This window comes from Gorilla gorilla, chromosome 11 (assembly GCF_029281585.2).
Source record: "Gorilla gorilla gorilla isolate KB3781 chromosome 11, NHGRI_mGorGor1-v2.1_pri, whole genome shotgun sequence".
NCBI classification, from domain to species: domain Eukaryota; kingdom Metazoa; phylum Chordata; class Mammalia; order Primates; family Hominidae; genus Gorilla; species Gorilla gorilla.
Genome location: NC_073235.2, coordinates 64,712,834 through 64,733,892, shown reverse-complemented (window position 1 = coordinate 64,733,892; position 21,059 = coordinate 64,712,834). Strand labels below are relative to the sequence as shown.

Sequence of the window (21,059 nt, the reverse complement as noted above, 5' to 3'; positions counted from 1 at the left end):
CATTGAACTCTTTTTAAGAACACAGTATATTATGCATTATCCATCTTATTGTTGGGCAGGGGTAAGGAAAATCTACCAATAATTCTCATTAGTGTGGAGCATTATAGTCCTGTGGAAAGAATGCTGAAGTACAAATGAGAATCAAAAGTACCAGTCTCAGGTCTGTCACTGATTTTCAGAATAAAATTAGGCAAATCAGTTCATCTTTCTGAACCAGTCTCCTTATCGATGAAATGGTCATAACATTCTCTGGTTTTACTTTTTATTAATTTTCTATTGCTCTATAACAGATTGCCACAAAGGTAGTGGCTTAAATCAACAATCATTAATTATAACACATGTCCTGTTGGTCAGAAAGGCAGGGTTCTTTGCTCAGGGTCTCACAAAATTGAAATTGAGGTGTCAGCCAGACTGTGTTCTCATCTGGAGGCACTGGGGAAAGAATCCACTTCCAAGTTCATTCAGAGTTTTGGCAGAGTTTGTTTCCTTGCAGCTGTCTGACTAGGATGGCTGTTTTGCTGTCTGTCCACTGGGGATCGCTCTCAGCTCCAGCAATGCCCCTACCACACAGCATGCTCAAGCCTCTTTCCCAGCACAGATATTTGCTTCTTCATGGTCAGAAGAAGAATCTCTCCCTCAAGTCTGCTCAGATGGAGTCTTAGATAGGTTAACTGTAACCATAGAAGTGACTGTCTCATCATATCCGTAGGTCCTGCCCACACTCACCGCAAAGGGATTATTCAGGGAATCACCCCAGCCAGTGGGAATCGTGTGGACCATCTTAGAGCTTTGCCTCCTACATCACTTGCCCAGTCTTTGCAACTAAATGATATCATAGGAAAGTACTTTAAAAACTGTGAAGTACCATTAAAGACCAGTTAAGAAGCAGCATCAAGTAGCTTAAGGCTTCCTTCCTAGGCCTTCCCTTCCACAAACATAACACTATGTTGCAGAACTACCTAATGACAGAGTAGTGGCTAAATCCAGGCTGACCATTAATGCCAACAAGATTACACGTGTCCCTGGACAGCCGTTCACCTCCCACTCTAGGATTCACACTGGAGTTAGCAGGGAGCAGATGCTGAGTGTTATTAGAGAATAAAGAGAAAAATGTCTGCCTCTGCCCCCCACAGAACACTACAGACAACTCTCCCAGTAGAAAAGCAGGCTCTTTTGACAAGGAAGAGCCGCATGATTCAGACAGAAGCCACAATTGACCATTTTAACCAAAACTTAGCAAGTCTCACAGATGGCTTGCTCCAAGGGAACATTTACCTCCTGTGACTAAGAAGAAACAAAATGTTGGAGGGTGTGAAAAGAACATTCTTCTGAAGCTTTGATGGATTAGTTGAGTTGATATTATGGTAGTTTTGAATCTTTCCTTGATAACGCCTAATCAGAGATGAATATTAACCAATGAGATCTCTTGGGTATACAGGAGGACAAAAGAAGACACACATAATTGATGGTTTTCTTAAAATACTTTTTTAAGCTCCAGCTGACTCCATTTAAAGTATTGCTGTCTTCTAGAATGTTTTGGAAACTATGCAAGAAACCAAATGCATAAAATAGCTAAATGTACTACTGTAACATATGTAGACTGTTTTTGAGGTGTCAACAAATATCAGGTTTTTTCATCTATGTTTTTCAGTAACTTTTTTCAATTAAAAAAGTGTTATTTCTACTTTAAAGTTTTAAAATACATGTTTCAAATAGTGTGAAACTTAATATGTGATGGTACCTGAAAACTTGAACTATGGTGCATATGTTTCATTCAAAAAATAGCGATGATTATTGTAGCATTTCAGCTGATTGTTACTGAACAGTTCAATACCCATGATATTTTAGGGTCACTTACAGAATATGTTAGACATCAGCCTGTGAGTTAGAGTGCCTGAGTTTTAGTCTCCATAAGACCTTCGGCCAGACCCAGTGGCTTACGCCTGTAATCCCAACACTTTGGGAGGCTGAGACGGATGAATCACTTGAGGTCGGGAGTTCAACACCAGCTGGCCAACATGGTGAAAAGCCATCTCTACTAAAATACAAAAATTAGTGGTAGCAGGCACCTGTAAACCCAGCTAATCAGGAGGCTGAGGCAGAAGAATTGCTTGAACCCAGGAGGCAGAGGTGGTGGTGAGCTGAAATCGTGCCACCACACTCCAGCCTGGGTGAAAGAAGGAGACTCTGCCTCAAAAAAAAAAAAAAAAAAGAAAGACCTTCAACCAGTGGGTGACTTTGAGCAACCTTAGTTCACAGTGTTCCCTCTCCTGGAAAATGAGAGATTGGATTAGATAATATCAAAGGACCCTTACAACTATAGCATCCTCATAGTTCCATGCTTCCTGCTTTCATTTTAAGACCTTGTCCAATGACTTGTAGTAATATCAACCGTGGGCTAAATACCTGCTCAGTACAATACATATTGAAATGTAGCTCATGTGTGTTAAAAGGCATTGTAAGGATCTCACAGAACAGGTACCCCGTCTGGAGTCATGTGTCTTAAGGCAGTTTCAAAAGGCCCAAAAGTGTCAGGAAATTATACAACAAGTATTTTCAAACCAACAGATTATTGGCAGACCTGGTGGATAAGAAATATAAAGCATAATCCTAAAAGTTTGATATCATTTCAGACCATATGAAATTAAAATACAGCAACTTAGAGTTTATGTAAGTATCTTGAATGTAAGGCATTGATTATGGCAACACAAACATAAATAAGAAATGATTTTCCAAAGGATGATTAATTAGTGCAGTTCACAAGTAATTGTTGAAAGTGAGTAATGCTATAGATTCCTCTCTGCAGTCTAATAGTCCCTACAGCAGAGTGTTATGCCTTAGAGAAAAGAATTCTGGGGTTTTCAATTCAGTTGACCATAAAGCCAAAGAGGATTGGAGTTTCTCTTATCATTGTTGCTTTTAAGATTTAAGAGACTCAAACACACATATGTGCCAATGGGGAAGAATACTAGAGAGTGATAAAATATTAGCGTTGTCCAACTCCAAAATAAATTGCTTATTGGGTATTACTGATACATTCTACCAAATGTTCTTGCTATAGTCTTTTCTGGTCTCCCTTATCCTTTCTCAAATGAGTGCCTCTGCACATGGTTAGGAGTTGTTCTTTGCCAACTCTTCAGCAGACACCCTTTATGGTCTTCAAACACAAAACCCAAATGTCACTTCCCAGAATCTAGCACATTCACATTTTCTAAACTGGAATGGAGAGAAATGTATGTAAGGTATCGCTCACTCCTCCTGAGCATGATAAAATGCTCACTCCCAAAATCTGGCTAACAATTATGTGACTCATAACAATAAAGAAACAAGAAAATTAGTTTATTTCCTTCTAAGACTTATGAAGTTAATTTGAAACTTCTGCATTCTTCAGTTTGTGCATTTCTCCTTAGTCTTACTAGATATACGGTTTTATATATTTTATAGGGACAGCCTTTTTATGGGGACAGCAGAGAGTGAGACAAACTTGGATTTGGATCCTCACTGGATTTGTGACTTGGGCAAGCCACTTAATCTCTCTGAGACCATAGGGAACTATAATAATATCAACCTTGAGGGACTATAATGAAAATTTGGATATTTCATGGAACATGTTTAGCTGTTGTCACCTCATAGGAATTAATGTACAGAATATAGGAGCAGGAGTTGCCAGAAGAGTACCAGCAGTTGTAGTAGCCTGAGCTACTACTATGAGAAACATAGATGAAAAAACGTGATATTTGTTGACACCTCAAAAACAGTCTACATAAGTTACAGTAGTACAAAATAGAAGCAAAGAGAGCAGTTAGATGACACTAGGCAAGTCTGTTGTGTGGAATAGGGTAATGGTATGGCATACTAATAGTGAATTTTAGATCTATGTTTAACGTTTAAGTAGGATACAAACAAGATTGGGGCCCTCTCCACTTCATCAATGGTTAGCTCAAAAGACTCATCCCAAAAAAGTAAATAGTATCTGTAATGAAACATGGTTGCTATGAATACGCTATTCAGTGTAGATGGGGGGCAATTTAACGTCCAGATCTTCTATGGACATAACAAAAAGATACATATCATCAATATATACGTATAAGTATTACATTACTTTTTTTTTTTTTTTGAGACAGAGTCTCGCTCTGTCGCCCAGGCTGGAGTGCAGTGGCGCAATCTCGGCGGCTCACCGCAAGCTCCGCCTCCCGGGTTCACGCCATTCTCCTGCCTCAGCCTCCACAGCATCTGGAACTACAGGCGCCCGCCGCCACGCCCGGCTAATTTTTTGTATTTTTAGTAGAGACGGGGTTTCACTGTGTTAGCCAGGATGGTCTCGATCTCCTGACCTCGTGATCCTCCCGCCTTGGCCTCCCAAAGTGCTGGGATTACAGGCGTGAGCCACCGCGCCCGGCCCATAAGTATTACTTTCTAAAAATAGTCTCCTTCCCATAGCCCCATCTAGCATCTGGGCTTTAACTTGGATTTAAAAGTTATTAATTAAATAAATAGGGCTCAGCACTTTCCACATCTCACCTTCAAGTGTATCTGCAAAGCTTTAAAATGTTGTGATCAGTGTAACCCAATTGAAGCTGGGCCTCTTTGTGGTTTCTCTCAGCATGGAGTTGTATTTAGAAGAAACTCAACATCAACGTCTAAATTAATATAAAACCAACTTAAAGGTTTATTCCTGACATGCAAATGAAAAAGTTCCAAAGAGAAATTATATATTATGCAATATTTTAAATAAATTATTTTAACTCAGTATTTCCCAAAGAACCATTTAGTATAGCATGAACGCTACTTATTACTGTACTTCTCCTTAAAATTATGTTCCTAAAATCATCATGTGTAGCTCTTTATCTCCCTGGCCCCTTTTCCCAAGGTCTCCCTGATTACTTCCTTTGTAATGTAAATCAATATGGTTTTACTATGTTTATTTCTTTGCGTCGCTCTGTTCATTATCCCAGACTTGATGGATGCCTGAACCACAAATGGTTTTTATATCTTCGAAATGGGAATAGAGGGAGGGGGAGTTTCTGTGAATATTCATATTAATATTTTTAGTCCCTACAATATCAGAAAACAACAGTGCCAGTTATCAATTTGTTGACTCTTGTCTCCAAATTCAACTTTTTTGTCAGCTCTCTGAAAATGTATCTGGGCCCTTTAAGTATTTTTTCTTTGCCTCTTGGCATGATATTAAGCTTTGCAAGTGGGAGGGACTGGAGAGACATTGCAGGAAAAAAGGGTTAGGTTTTGCTTCTTGCTTCTTGTGTGCTTGCTTAGCCAGTTCCTACAGTGTGGGTGGCTTCTCCAGCGTCCAGTTCCTGTAGTCTATGTGGCTTTCTCCAGCAGCAAGCTATTACAGTGCACTGCAGCCAGCAGTGTTCAGTGGCCAGCAACTCTGCTGGCACCTCCTCAGGCAGTTTTGTGTAGAGTGCCTCAAGTGACACCTCTTATGAACAGCTTTCCCTGGCACCCTAGGGGGAACATTTCCAGCAAGTTCCATTGGCGCCACAGCAACTTCCCCACCATTCAGTGACCCACACCCATGATTGCCTTCTCCAGTAACGCCTTGATCTCAGCCTTGCATGCTCTCTGTCAGGTCTAACGGTGGTGGCTCCTTCATATATCTGCTATTTCTATGTTCTTTAGAATTATTTTTACTTCTTATTAGGTAATCCTCTGTTACTTCAATACTGATATAGTTCATAATTATTTATATCAAACTTTACCTGTCCATATTACTATGTGGTTTCTCCCTTCAGACTGGACTCAGACTGACTCAATCTTAACTAATGAAATATGAGAATTACTTCATAAGAAGTTATAATTTCCAAAGAGCCAATTGCTCTTATGTATGAGCATTCAGTTTCACACAGGAAATGACTCAAACACATCTGACCAATTCTCTAACCAAATAATTTAGAAACAGCACAGAATGGATTTTATAACTAGAGAGTTTAATTTTCTGAATCCAAACAACCCTTTTGCAATACTAGTAATGGAAACAAAATTTCTATCTCCTATAAAAGACAATATTACTGAACTTCTTGTTTTTTTAAAAATTGTGTTTAATTTTTTTTAAGTTCCAGGATACACGTGTGGGATGTGCAGGTTTGTTACACAGGTAAAACGTGTGCCATGGTGGTTTGTTGCACCTGTCAACCCATCACCTAGGTATTAAGCCCAGCATGCAGTAGCTATTTATCTGGATGCTCTCCCTCCCCTGCCCCCCCCTGTTACTGAACTTCTATACCTGCTCCTGTTCAAAACATGCAGGCTACCACTGATAAAGGTAAAATAAAACTATAGAGGATACTGAATTCTCAAAACATGATCAGTGGAAAAGGAACCAACTTTTACTAAATACACCATATGTGCCAGGCACTATCTGCAGTGTTGTACACAAATTACTCATTTAAGGATTCCTTATTTTTACGAGACATATTAATGTTCCCTTTAGAATCCCAAAGCAAGCATTGAGTATCTTATAAAGAATCACTGTATTGTGACTTTGAGGACAGAAATCCCTTAGGGAGCTCTGACTTGACCAACGCAGCCAATTCTTTAAAATGACACTTTTCTTTTTATAAAATCTGCCTATTTGCATGCAATACAAGTGTTTAGAATCTTATGACCTAAGTAAAAAATGGAGCTTAAAAAAAGCAGGAAGAGTTTTTTTATGTTTTTTTTTAAGAAACCACCAGAACCCACATTTGTAAATGAATTTTTTTTTCCCCTCTTGGGAGGTGTATTCAAATTCCAGTTATGCTGAACTTCCTCACTAAGTCTTGGAATGTCTTCAGTTGTAAGCCCTTCTGAGCATACTATTGACATATTAAACAGATTGACATATTGAGTAGCTAGCTAGCTAGCTAGCTAGATAGATAGATGGAAAACTAGCTAGATATAGATAAAGATATTAATATAATTAGAGTGAGATATTACATTTGACCCTAGATAATAGTAATAGCATATCACCATTTCATTCAGTGGGTTTGGCTCTACATAACTTTTATCTATTTTCAAAAATGATATTAATGCAAAAGAGCAGAAATTTGCTAGAAGAAATAAATGAGAAAAAAATTGAAGAAAAAAATGCATATTGTACTCTCTGGGCCATTTCATAGGAAATATTCAAAAATCTTTTGAGCAACAAGGGCAGTATTAGACTGAAATTTCTACCACACTTTAAAAAAAATCAATCACTAAGCCAGATGTGGTGGCTCATGCCTGTAATCCCAGCACTTTAGGAGGCCGAGGCAGGCAGATCACGAGGTCAAGAGATCAAGACCATCCTGGCCAACATGGTGAAACCCCGTCTCTACTAAAAATACAAAAATTAGCTGGGCATGGTGGTGCTTGCCTGTAGTCCCAGCTACTTGGGAGGCTGAGGCAGGAGAATCACTTGAACCTGGGAGACGGAGGTTGCAGTGAGCCAATACTGTGCCACCGCCCTCCAACCTGGCAACAGAGAGAGAGAAAAAAAAACAATTACTAACATAAATTTACAATTGCTATATGAACACGTCACTTTTTGTGTCCATCACAAATTGACCCCACATTGTTATTATTATTACCCTCCAGCATAACCTCTCTGAGCCTATCAAGTTAGATTTCTTACAGTTTCCCTCTATGCATAAAAATTTCCTCCAGTCCAAAACCATGCAGTATTTCACAGCAAAGTCTCACAACCTCTAATAAATCATCTCTGAGTAAGCCCCTATGTTAATCTTCTCTCTTTTGTTTTAGCTTCCCTCACACATCATGCTTTTAATCTGTACACACTGGCAAACATTTTTTACATATTACCTTAGACTTGTTTTCTAGTCATTGTATGTATTTTTGCTTTATGTCTCCAATGGATCTAGTAGCCATTGCACTTATTTATCTGTTCAATATCATCTATTTTATATACCCATTCTCCAGTGGATCTACTCACCATTTATTTACCCATCTATTACATAAGAAACAGACATGGCGTGTAGCGAATATAAAGGTTAAGGATGGACTCTGAATGGAGGTGACATTTTAGAGGGTCACTTGGAAAACAAGAAGAGGAAAACAAGAAAAGGACCACCTTAAAGGGTGGAGGGAAGAGACTTCCCAGACAAAAACAACTGCATAGCATGAGTCCCACGTGAAGAAAGCCTGGAATGTTCAAGGAACTGCAAAAAGGCCAGGGTGGTTGAAGAGTGATGAGTAAGGAGAATGACCTAAAATGAGTTTGGAAAAAAGGGCAGAGCCAGCTCACACAGGGCCCCGTTGGCCACTGTCTGGAGCTGGATTTCAGTCTGAAGATAATCAGAAGCTGCTGGAGATTTTCATCCAGGGAGTGACAAGAATTGATATACACTCCAGCTACTCTGACAAATTGGTTGAAAGGGACAAAATAGAAGCAGAGAGAGCAGTTAGATGGCACTAAGCAAGTCTATTGTGTGGAATAGGGTGATAGTGATGGAATGGACTAGAAAAGAGGCATATTGGTGGCAGATTTGTTGATAGACAAGATATGAGGAAATCAAACAAAAGGAGAAATTGAGGATAAGTCTTATAAAAGTACTGACCTCCCCTTCAGATCTCCGTGAATTTAATACACACAATTAAGTTACGTTAAGTACCTGTTGGGGAAGCCAAGTGAGGGCAACAGGGGAAGGACAGCAATGCTTTCCCTAACAAAGCAAAGAATGGAACATGAGACCCTGGCGGACACAGCAAGGACTTCAGTAACATTAGTCACCATCTGAGTGACCACAGAAGATCACTTAACCTCTTATGTCTGTTTCCTTCTCTGTGGGCCAGGACAGCAACATCAAGGGTTTGCGCTCTGGAATCAGACTGCCTAGGTTTTTATTCCAGCTCTTTTGCTTACTCTTAGACAAATTGCTTATCTTCATCCCAGTCTGTAAAACGTGAATAATAACAAGACCTGTGTCTTGTGTTTATAGTGCAGGTTAAATGAAATAATATGAATAATGCACTTAGAACAGTGCCTGGTGCATAGTAAGCAATAAATGTATATCACTAGCTGCTGTGAAATGGATTGTTGGGGGTATTAAATGAGAAAACGTTTGCATAGTAGATAAAAAAATTACAGTTTGCACAAAACTAAACTGCCTTTGTTTTAGAGAGAGAGAGAAAGAGAGAGACAGAAAGAGAAACTGTCTTTGCTTTAGAAACCCCTAATGGGTGGATTTATTTTTTAAGATGAGACCTTGTTGTGACTCTACTGGGAATGAATCAAAGAAATAGCTTAACTGTTTTGCACAAAACGGGATCATTTAGAAAGAGCTAGAAAGGAAGCAAGAAAATGTTGAAGAAAGACAAAGTCCTTGGAACAGGCAGGAGGCTGGAACCCAAGCAGAAGAAATAACTAGTGGAAATTCCACCATCATTGTCCTAAAACACTAGTAAACCTGCTACTTACTTGGGTTGGTGTTATCTGGCATGAGTAGTCAGGGCTCTCTGGTAGGGCAATGTGGAAATGATGAAGGGAGAGCATGCATACACACAAAAAAGTGGACTCAGAGAATTCTCAATAACAAATGTTGAACACATGTTACAGTACTGGCACAGAGGAAGCATTCAATAAATATTAATTTCGTTTTCTGATTTGAGATACAAAATGTAATCTCTGACCTTGGAGAGTTAACAAATTGGTTGAGAGTCCAATGATTATAGGCATAAAATTATTAGAAAAAATATAAGCATACAACAACAACATGGTATACAAATTATAGGCACTGTAGAGTTTATAAAAGTCAGGGATCAATCAAGAGAAGTTCTGGATTATTTTAGAAAAGATTCTGAATTAGAATAAATAAATAATTCAAATAATGTCTTACATATATGAGGTGTTAGATCCATATTTAATATAATTTAAAGACAGGAAAAGAGTAAGAAGTTTTTTCCAAAAAGAGATAAAGATCAAGAAAGAAGAAGAAAGCCTAATACATTTTGCTGGTGTACTAGAATGCTATACTGTATCTGGGTTTGATTGATAACTAATATGAAGTTATTCTTGAGCAGGGAAATGGCATGTTTTAGAAAAGATGACCTACAAGGAGTTAATGGGCTAAATCAAAGATTGAAGAAAAAAAGTGGAAGGAAAAAGATCAAGGAAAATGCTGGTTGCAGTCATTCTGGCTGAGGTTAACAAAAATCTGGATTTGGTCATTGGCAGTGGGAGGGGGAATGGGAGGAATGAGTGGCTCTGGATGATGTTCAAATAAAATCATGAGCTAGGGAAAGCAGGCTAGCATGACATTGATGGCAATAAATAAAATAAATATGAAAGTATAGCACAGTTGGTGATAGAAACAAATGCAAGTAATTTATTCGCATCACCTTATTTTTGCCCTAAATATGACTCATAGTTCTGCTTGGTCATCAACTAGTGCCACATGTAGTCATATTCCTGGCATACGGAATAACTATTTTATTGTACCCAAAAATTTGCTCACTGGGCTCCAGCTGTTTCATAGTCTATCCACACTGAGCCATGGCAGATACAATTCTCTTGTCCTGAGGAAAATGTTTAAAGCAAGTCAGAATCTCTTTTGAATAGGAATAGAGCAAACCTTTTAACTTCCCAGAGATTCTGGTTTCCTAGAAGAGTGACATAATGAGTCTTGAGTACTTACTATGCTCATTTCCACTCTGTCAATGAGGGCAAACTAGTGGTATGACCTAGGTGCTATCTTGGTCTCTGTTTTGAACTGAATTTTTTTTTATGAACTCCAAATTCGTATATTGAAGTCTTAACTCCCACTGTGATGGTATCTGGAGATGGGTCCTTTGAGAGTTAATTAAGTTTAGATGAGGTAATGAGGTGTGGCCCTTTTGATGGGATTAGTGCCCTTGCAAAAGAAGAAACCAGAGAGCTCCTCCCACTCCCCCACCCCTCTACCTTGTGATTATATAGTAGGAAGGTGGCCGTCTGCAGGCCAGGAAGAGAGCCCTCACCAGAACCTGACCATGCTGACACCCTGATCTCAGACTTACAGCCTCCAGAACTGTGAAGAGAAAATTAATTTCTGTTGTTCAGGCCACCCAGTCTTTGGCATTTTGCATGGCAGCCTGAGCTAATACAGCCTCTCAACAGCTAAATGAGGAGCCCAAAAGGTTACCAATTTAGAAAGGCAAGGGAAATGTGTTACTGAGAATGTTGCATAACGAGAATGTCCATTATGTTGTTTTTTCCATTTCTACTCTGCTATAGTCTGTGGCCTGAGATAACAACTTTATCAGACTTTAAGATTATCCTGGACCAGCTCTGTCCAATAAAACTATAGTGAGATACACATAACTAATTTAAAAATTTTTAATAGCTACATTTTAAAAAGTCACAAGAAGTAGGTAAAATTAAATTTAATAACTCACTTAATTCAATATAGTCAAAATATTATAGACATGCTACCAATATAAAATTATTAATAAGATAGTTCAAATTTTTTTCCTACTAAGTCTTTAAAAATTGTTGTGATATGCTATTTTACTCTTATAGCACATCTCAATTCGGACATGCCACATTTCAAGTGCTCAATAGATACATGTGGCTAGTCGCTACTGTACCAGATAGTGTTCTAGACATTTCATTTTTTTAAGAAAGACATAGACACAGTTTGTTTAAATATGAAGTCCCAGTTTTCTTGAGGGTTATTACCTTTAAAGTCCCTTATTTTTCTCTTAACTCTTTGAAGTCTTCTCTTTCTGGTTGCGCCCATCTTTGTATCATAAAACAATTAATTATAAGACCACGTAATGGACACTGTGGTCCTGCTATGGTTTGAAAGTGTATGTCCCCTAAAGATTCACATGTTGGAACCTAAGACTCAATGTGATAGTATTAAGAAGGGTCTGTAGGAGGTTATCAGACTATGAGGGCTCTGTCCTCATGAGTGGAATTAGTGCCCTTATAAAAAGGCTTACGGGAGTGAGCTATTAGGCTCCTTTTGCCCTTCCACTTTTTGTCATATGAAGACACAGCAAGAAGGCCCTCACCAGACACCCAAATGCCAGTGCTTTAATCTTGGACTTTGCATCCTTTGGAACTGTGAGAAATAAATTGCTATTGTTTATAAATTACCCAGTCTTAGGTATTTTGTTATAGCAGAGGAATGGACCAAAACAGATTCTTTGTGAAGATTCCCTCTTCAGGGCCAAGGTACTCACCTTCCTGGGGCTATGAATATGGCTGCTGACAGCTCACAGCTGCCTCTCTTGACGAGTATTGTCCTAGGCTGTGGGGAACTATTTCCTCTCAGGCTATGCCCTCTGGAGGGTAGCCTGAAGCCAAATAATGACTGGTGAGGGGCATAAGTCTGTTTCATTTACTCCACTTGAGACAACTCTGAAGAGACAGTCCAAATCCTGAAGTCTCTGAAGGGCTGGCTGAGGCCTCCTTTGACACTGTACTGCAGTTCAGCATTTCACTCTGCCCCATGCTGTTTCCTTCACTTTCCTACAGGTGTCTCTTGTAAGAGCAAATCCCCCTTACTCCTTCCAAAAAAACAAACTGACTCTGTTTGCATCTCTCCATCTCAAAATCTGTTTCCAGGGAACTCAGTTTAAAAGAGAATATAAAGTAGTCTCTTTTTTACCAAGGCAAAATCATTAGCAGTGTTTGAAGTAAGGGAGGAAAAGCAGAACAAGTCTCTGATTCATTTTTGTGTCTTATACTTCCCCACATGCGAGCAAGGCTAGGACGTACTCTGACCCTCTGGCTCTTCATGTCTGTTCACTCCCATTGCCTTTCTTTTCCTATGTTTTCCCCAAAGATCAAAGTGACAACTGAATAAAGGGTATAGTCAAAACTCAGGTTCAGCAACTGCATTGGTCAAAACATGAGAAACATATCCCCAAATGAAAAAGATATCAATGGCACAATATGGTAGCCCATACATGTATTGACACCATTAGAATACTGTCTTGTCTTTACTTTTCCTGACTCTCCAGGGCTGATCTGCATGGGTAGAGATGCAGAGCAGTTCTGCCATTGACATTAGTAGCTTCATCTTCTAATGCAATCATTGCCTTCATTTTCTTTCTTCTTCCTCAGGGAAATTCCACCCTTCGAGGCTTTATATTTTTGACCCCATGCTGGTGTCTGTGGGTCTCTGCTTTCCCAGAACACTCTCTTCACTGCCTTAGACTGGTAGTCTAGTCCAGACTAGTAGTCTTTTAATGCTTTAAAAGATGGGGTGTGGGGGGATCAAATCCTCTTTGTCTTAAAACTTGGGCTTGTCTGCTACACAAAGTCCTGCCCATGGTAGTGGCAGTCACATAATAGGACAGTAAATTAATGCCTGAACAGATTGTGCAGTTCCACAGAGTCCACCTTCCCCGGCTTTCCTTTCTCCTGCCTACTGCTTCCTCCATCCTTCTTCACAACTCCCTCCCCTGTGACGCTTTCTTCCAGAGGATGAGTCTGGAGGAGGAGGCAGCATGAAAGGGAGAACTTGCTGCATCAGAGTTTGTGCCAATTGGAGGGAAAGCTCAATCCCTCAGCAGCCTGATGGTCCAGATGGCCCCATAGGCTTTGCAGAGCTCAGAGGCCCCCAGACAACTCCTTGTCTACATCAGCTTAGCATTGCCACTAAAATTGATGTTATACCAAATCATCCCCCAAAAGCATGGTAAATCACTTGTTATAAAAAAAGAGTCCCACAGTTTTGGCACATGAACCTCACAAGAATTTTTCGAGATTTCTAGCATTTCCAGAATTTAATCAAATGATTGTTCTTATAATTAATTATAGTATTCTAGTACTATTATATGTTTTTATAAAAATTACAATTGCTGAAAAGAATCACAGTGGAACACAGTATATTAGATAATGCATTCATTCAAATTTCACTAATTAAAATGTCAAAAGGAAGTAGACATGGAGTTCAACTAATTCTCAATGTACTAATCCATAAAACAGATACTTCTCATAAATAGCTGGTAATCTTTCCTCAGTTCTCAGGAAAAATAACTGAATAGCTGCAGTAAACTCTCCTATTACTAATTCTCCACATTACATTTTTTTTAAAACCTACAATTTATCTTGAAAGGCACCCTGAAGCAGTAGCACAAGGATTAAATGACCATTTTTAGATAACAATAGTTAACGTCTAATTGTTTAATAAAAAAAAAGGAGCTTGACCCTTTCCTGGTAACACCTGGAAGTGCTCCCTCTTGGTGTTGTCTAGCCTGGGCCATGGAGGGCCGCAGGACAGCTCCGTATCCTCTCATTCATTCATTCATTCATTCATTCAGGCAATGATATTGATTAAATACTTACTTTATGCCAAGCATTGTTCCTCAGCTCTTGGGATATATGAGCAAAACAAACAAAAGTACTTGCCCTCATGGAGCTCCACGCAGGGAAAAGAGGCAATAAGCAATAAAAATAATAAATGTTTTAAGATGTTGGATGGTGGTAAGATCTATGGGGGGGAAGAAAGTAAGATCAGAAAAATGGGAAGCTAAAGGGAGCTGATTTTAAATGGGGAATTAGGCCTAATTTAGAAGGTAACATTTGAGCAAGGACTTAGCCCATTTTGGTAATGTCTTTATTATTTTTTCATCCATAAATCTTATGTTCCTATCATTCTCTTTTTCTTTCCCAGTGCCTTCTACCAGACACATAAGAAACGTTATGTATGCATGGGCTTAAAACTACACAGACCTTGAGTCAGGGCCAGTTAATTTTTTCATGATAGCATCTGATTTATATCTGGAAAACCTGAGGCCTGGCCTTACACATTGTAACAGTATGATATGATGGTATGATGTAAGATGTGCTACACAAATTTCTGTCTCCTCCTTTCCTAGTCTCTTTACTGCCTTAAAATCTACTTCCTGAAATAGTTACATAACTTTCCCATCAGCCAGCCATGCTGCCTAAATTCACCACCGTTAAGATATTCATTACTTTAGATTAAAGCATGGCATTTTTAGTGATTCTCTTTTAAAATTCAAACTTGCCATGGGAATAAGACTTTAAAAAAAATCATTCAAGCTCATGAAAGAAAAAGGCTGCATTTGTGGCATGGTTCCCTCTGATGGGCCAGCGGCCAAACTAGAGGACACGGAGTCCAGGAAGTCCACAGGGGAGACCAGGCAAGGACTGGAAGGTCCTATACTTGACCGTGGTATTTTTTACTTACACAAAGAAATATGTTCTATAACTTTCTTGATTAGCTGGCCCTCTCACCTAATTTTATTTTCTCACTGGGATACCATATTTTTTACCTCTGATGGAATAGCACACCAAGGAAGGGGTATGGTAGGAGTAGAGTCATCTGCCTCAGCAGGAAAAAATGTTCTATCTTGAAAATAGTTTAGATTTTCTAGACATGGTGATAATAAAGAGAAGACCAACTTTTAGTGAGAATTACTACTATTTACAAATATACTGTAGACATTGCACCACTTTTTTTATCTGCTTCCAGGGCAGACCATGGCACCCAAGCCCCACCTTGGTACTCATGGCTCTGAGACATGTATTTCCAGAGTTTTCACTATGTACACAGCTACATAAACATTTCCTTCTTCCCCTCCACAAAAATAAAGTCGTATTATATATACTAAGCAACAGATTGTAGACATTTTCCATGTCAACCAATTTAGACCTGCATCATTCATTTTTATGTTACATAATTTATTTGTCTAATTTTGTCTGGATGAATTCTTAAATAGTTTTAATTTCTGGATATTGTAAACAAAGTTTCAAAAAATATTCTTGAACTTGCATCTTTGTACATTTATCCAGTATTAACCTTAAAGTACATTCCTAGAGTTAGGTTTGCTATACCCAAAAATATGCATAATTTTGACATTTACTCATAAACTTCCCTCCAGAAAGTTTTCAGTCCTTCTTCTACCACCAGCTGAGTATGAAAGTGCCAACTTCTCTACAGCCTTGCTACCAGTGTGGTTCTCCAATCTTTTTAATCTCTGATAATCCAAATTAAAATGATCCTATTTTGATATTTTATTTTGCATTTCTTTGATTCCTGGTAATATTTAACATTTTTATTTTTATATTTTCACCTTTTGTGAATGTGTGGGTTTGCCTGCATGAACTGCCTGCTTTGGTCCTTTACCCAATTTTTTTTTTTTTTTTTTGAACTGCACTGTGGACCAAATGTTCCTAAAAAGGGAAAAAGACGCCAAGCACAAATTCCATCTATAGTATGAGACTACTTAGGAATAGACCTAATATCTATCACATGAGTTTGTAGACTTATTTTTGAACTTCTGAAATGATATTTAAAAATCATATGGCTTCTGTATTTCTATGAATGTAAGTATTTCCCTTCCTACAATGTGTTCTCAACACCATTTGTTGATGACATGGCAGGGACTGTTAAGTGTACCTCCAATTCTTATTCTGGTCTTCACAGGGCAGATCTCTTCACTATCTGCTTTGGGAGATGAGGACATGGGCTTTCCTGCCCTCTGTCTACCTTACCTACCTTTCTTCACTCTCTTTCACTTCCCGACTTTGGTTACATGTACATTTACTTTTATACTTGTCAAGGTTGACAATTTCTCTGACTATAAAGGTCTCAGTGACTTCTAAAAATTTTAAATCAATAAACAGTTTAAGTTGCTATGGCTACCTAAGCATTGCTCTTGAGCTAACTGGTTTGGTAGGATCACATTTCTTTCTCTGTGGCACCAATTCCCATGCTGTTCAGCGGAGAACATACATAGAGATTTTGCTTTTACAGTCCATCTAGTATCTCCAAACATTATTGTGACTACCAGAACTCTTGGTTCCAAATGGTATGAAAAAAAAACCAAAACTTAGAAAAAAATTACTTACTCAAGAAAATAGATCTGACTTCAGAAGTGGCTGGAGATAGGAAGTCACACAATGTTTGTTGTTAGCATCTGGTCTGGTCATTTGCTCTCTGAGTGATGGCTCTAGTACTTTACTTCTTTATTTTGCTGAAATACACCCTTGAGTTCCTTTCTACAAAAGAATGCTTGGAGTATAAACTCTGAATTATCACACATCTGAAAATCTTTTATTTGGTCTTCATATTTGGCAGTGTCTTAGATAAGCAGATTCTAGTTTGATTAGCATTTTATTTCGGAACTCTGAAAAATAGATCCATTGTTTTGCAGCATCTGATTGGCAATGACAAGTGTGTGGTCAATCCAATTCTTGCTTCTTTCACATGATACTTTTTTTTTCCTAAGGAAGAATATAAAATTTTATCTTTATAATCAATATTATAGAATTTCACAATTATGTGTTTAGGTAAAAGTCTTTTCTCATATTTTGTGCTGGACATTTTGTGGGCCCTGAAAAATGTATTTTCTTTTACAGTTTGGGGAAATTCCCTTGCATTCATTCTGTAAGAACCTCTTCCCCTCTGCCTTCTCTGCCCTTTATTCCTCAAACTTCCTGAGTTTATATTTTATGTCTCTTAACTTTCCATTATATTATCCAACTTTGCCTTTCTGTTCTGAGAGGCTTTCTCAATTTTATTTCACAAAACCTATTTTTATTTAAATAAATTTTGGCGATCATATTTTCAATACATTAGAGCATATTCATCAAGGTTCTTCAGAGAAAAGAACTAATGGGAGATAGACAGGTAGGTAGGTAGGTAGGTAGATAGATAGATAGATAGATAGATAGATAGATAGATAGATAGATGATAGATAGATGTTAGATAGGTAGATAAGAGGAGACTTATTGTGGGTTGGCTTATGCAATTATAGAGGTTAAAAATGGGGAAGGGCCCTGGTGTAAGTTGCAGAGTCAGAAGGTCTGAGAACCAGGATCCTAGGGCAGGACAAGACAGATGTTCCAGCTCAAGAAGAGAGAGAGAATCATCTTTCCTTTGCCCTTTTGTTCTATCTAGACCTTCAATAGATTGGGTGATTTCCACCCACATTGATAAGGACTGATCTTCTTTGCTCAATACTGATTCAAATGCTAATTTCTTCAAGGAACACCCTCAAAGATAAACTCAGAAATAATGTTTTACCCACTCTCTGGGCATTCCTTATCCCAGCAAGTTGACACATAAACTTATCTATCACAAAAAGTTTTTTTGAATGTTACATTTTTTAAACTTGGTCTCCAAATTGTGGCAGTATCTTGTTGAATCTCACTGAGAATGCTAATTCAAAGTTTTTAAAAGCCTTCTGTTCCCAGAATTATCTCTATGGTCATTTTCAAAATTTATTCATCTTGCTTAAAAAATTGTTTTTTCTTTCATGTTTTGGGGTTTTGATTCTTTTTTCTTTTTTCTTTTTTAAAAATATTATTCTTGTCTACTGATTCTTATTTTTGTTGCAGATTAAGAATGAGGTGAGACTGGAGAGATCCCGGTATACAGTTGGTGGGTTTAAGGATAAAGGTCAGAAAGCCATTAAACTGGAGGACTGGATTGACTTTGATGCACTGACTCCCATACATGCTCCTAGGATAAATGCTTAGCTGCAGATTTTTTTTTTTTTTTTTGCACCCAGAGGTGAAGAGTCCATGTATGGATTTCCAACCAGTTCTCTTTTTTCAGCCCCATCTCCCTTTCTTACCCTCAGTGGTAAATGCCATCTCAAATATGGAACTGTTTCATGCTTCTGCCAGGCAAAATGATTCCTTTCTAGGTATGGTCCAGGCGGCTGCTATTTCTATTCTGCTTTATCCATTGATGATACTTCTTCAGTCTCTTCATTGTCATGTGAGAATCCTTTTCCTCCTTTACAATCAGCTTAATGGAGTTTCCAAAGGCAAAGAGATCAATGTATATGTTCAGTATGGTATCTTAAACTGGAAATCTCTCCATCTGTTTTATAAAGAATTGGGGATATAACTCAGGGCATTTATCTGCTGCCCTTAATTATTGCCATAATTTGAGGTGAATCAAGTTCCCAGATGAACATCCCAAAGGATATCTTAGCCTCTCACTGTTTTGCCAACTATATCTCTAAGGACCTTCACTTCTTTCTTCTATCTCAACTACTTACTTCTGTGACCATACCTTAGGCCTCGTTGTAACTTGAACTGAAATCTTAAATACAACCTGCTGCTATCTGGTAAAAACCTCTTTTATTTCCCACCTTATTACTAGTTACTACTAGGACTCATACTTTGAACTCATCAAAATGTCCAGTTTTTTAGCCCATGTATTTTTTCCTTCCATCTTCAACTCCTCCTAGTTCCAGCTGGATCACACATGCCAATCACTGTGCCAATATATACCCTCCTCTGAGAGCCCTAAACATGGGTCAAATTGTGTTATAATGTAAGACTATCTGGGTTTATCCCATCCCTACCACTCAAAAGTCATGGGACTTTGGGGAAGTTATTTAGATTTTGTGTGCATCCATGTCCTTATCTGTAAAATGAGGATAATAATAGTACGAATGTTCTGGGGATAAAAGGAGATAGCACGTGCAAGTGCTGAGAAAAAAATGTCATGATCAATAAAAGTATTCAATAGACATTAACTAATAGTAGTAATATTCTCTAATCTGAAAATGCTAGTGAAAAAACAATATGCGTTAACAAGTTATGTTAGTCTATAGGTGCTTACACATTCTATTTATACTAAACAGTCTTCTTGTTGGTTAACCACTTCTAAAAAGATGTAGTATTTCCCTATTTAAATGACAATGAAGCACTGATTTATCTTCTGAGTCTTTGTGTCCTCAGCGCTCAAAGAAATGGGTTGTGTCTCTGTTCTGTTTCTTTTCTAACCCCATTTTGATAGTTAACGCTTTGGGTCTCCAAGGAGCACTTGCCCTAATTATGATAGGATAATGAAACACTGACATCTAATTATAACATTTATGAAGGTAGTAGATACCAATTACAAACTAGGAGGCATGTGGCTTTATATTCTTCCTTATGTAACAATTGTGGTTTTAGAAAAGAGATCAGATTCAAAAAATAGTTTGAGCTATATCATTTCCCACTGATGCTATATTATGCCACTTCTTCCAGATCTATAACTATGTGATAGTTATTTTGAGCTTTGAAGACCTCAGGACTCTTTCTAGCTTGGAACTCAAAAATCTCTTTGACGATGGGTATTTTGTTGAATCCTTTCATTTAAGCAAGTCCCTGGAGGAAGAGCTTTTAACCCAGGCACTATATGAATAATCATCAGATTAATAGACCCCGATTTAAAAAAACTGTAAACAAATTAATATTTTGAACACAGTCCTTGTAGAGTGAAATTGTGTTCTTTTGAGATATGTGTAACAAAGTACTTTGAGGATGTGAACATCATTAATATTTTAGCCTTAATTATTTTACCCTCACAACCTTAAGTGTCCCCCAACAGCAAATCAGTGAAATGTCAATTATAATTCAAAAAAAATTTATCACTTTGGAATAAAACTTTAGGAAGTATCACAAAGAAGCAATGTAAGGTAGTAACAGTGGGTCCTGTTAAAATCTTGGGCAAGTTATCCAGTTTTTCTAGGCTGTTTCCTAATCATCAAAATGAGTTTTGGTATGGATCAAATGAAATAATGCATTAAAATCACTTTGTAGATAACAGTAAACAATAAATGTTTATTGAATCTGAGGAATCAAATGGGTAGGATGTTAGGAGCTTTTAGGCTTTCTAGAAGCAAATTTTTACTTTAAAGAGTATAAAATCAGGCTTATGTTTACTGCACTTATATCCTTATTCCCCTTGTAACTTGTCCTTAAATAATTTGTCATGGCTTTTGGTTAATAAACACATCTCTCTTTCATCTCCCCACCATAAAATAAAAAGATAACATCCTCATGCTCTCAGCATGGTCTTACCTTCAGACTCTAGAAATACATAGCTGGATGTGTTTTCTGAGAAAACATATAAATTAAAATCATTTTTGGCAGGTAAACATTGGCTACTAATAAATAGTTCTAGTAAGCTCTCCTCCTTATAACCTAATGATTTATGTTATAGCTCACTTATCCAGTGGGCTTACCAGAATGCAGTCATATTCCAAAGTCAGCCTTACAAGGTCCCTCTCTCTGGAAAGAACTCAGTTGATGAGCCTTTACTCTCCTAATTGCTGCCCTTACATTTTTACATGACAAATCATCATCCTTTCTG

At 38.0% G+C, this 21,059-nt stretch overlaps 1 long non-coding RNA gene across 2 annotated transcripts; it reads right to left on the bottom strand.

The window, feature by feature from the left end:
* Positions 1-6,043: 6,043 nt before the first annotated feature.
* LOC115933709 (uncharacterized) lies at positions 6,044-21,017 on the bottom strand. 2 transcript variants are annotated; one of them, XR_010129600.1, is made up of 5 exons: positions 20,932-21,017; positions 18,541-18,716; positions 16,811-17,185; positions 14,279-14,423; positions 6,044-7,455 (listed from the first exon to the last, which is right to left on the bottom strand). It is a non-coding gene; the product is annotated as an uncharacterized lncRNA (long non-coding RNA). The 2 variants fall into 2 exon arrangements; XR_008677340.2 differs by lacking the exon at positions 14,279-14,423 and having other exon boundaries at positions 20,932-20,997.
* Positions 21,018-21,059: the final 42 nt, after the last annotated feature.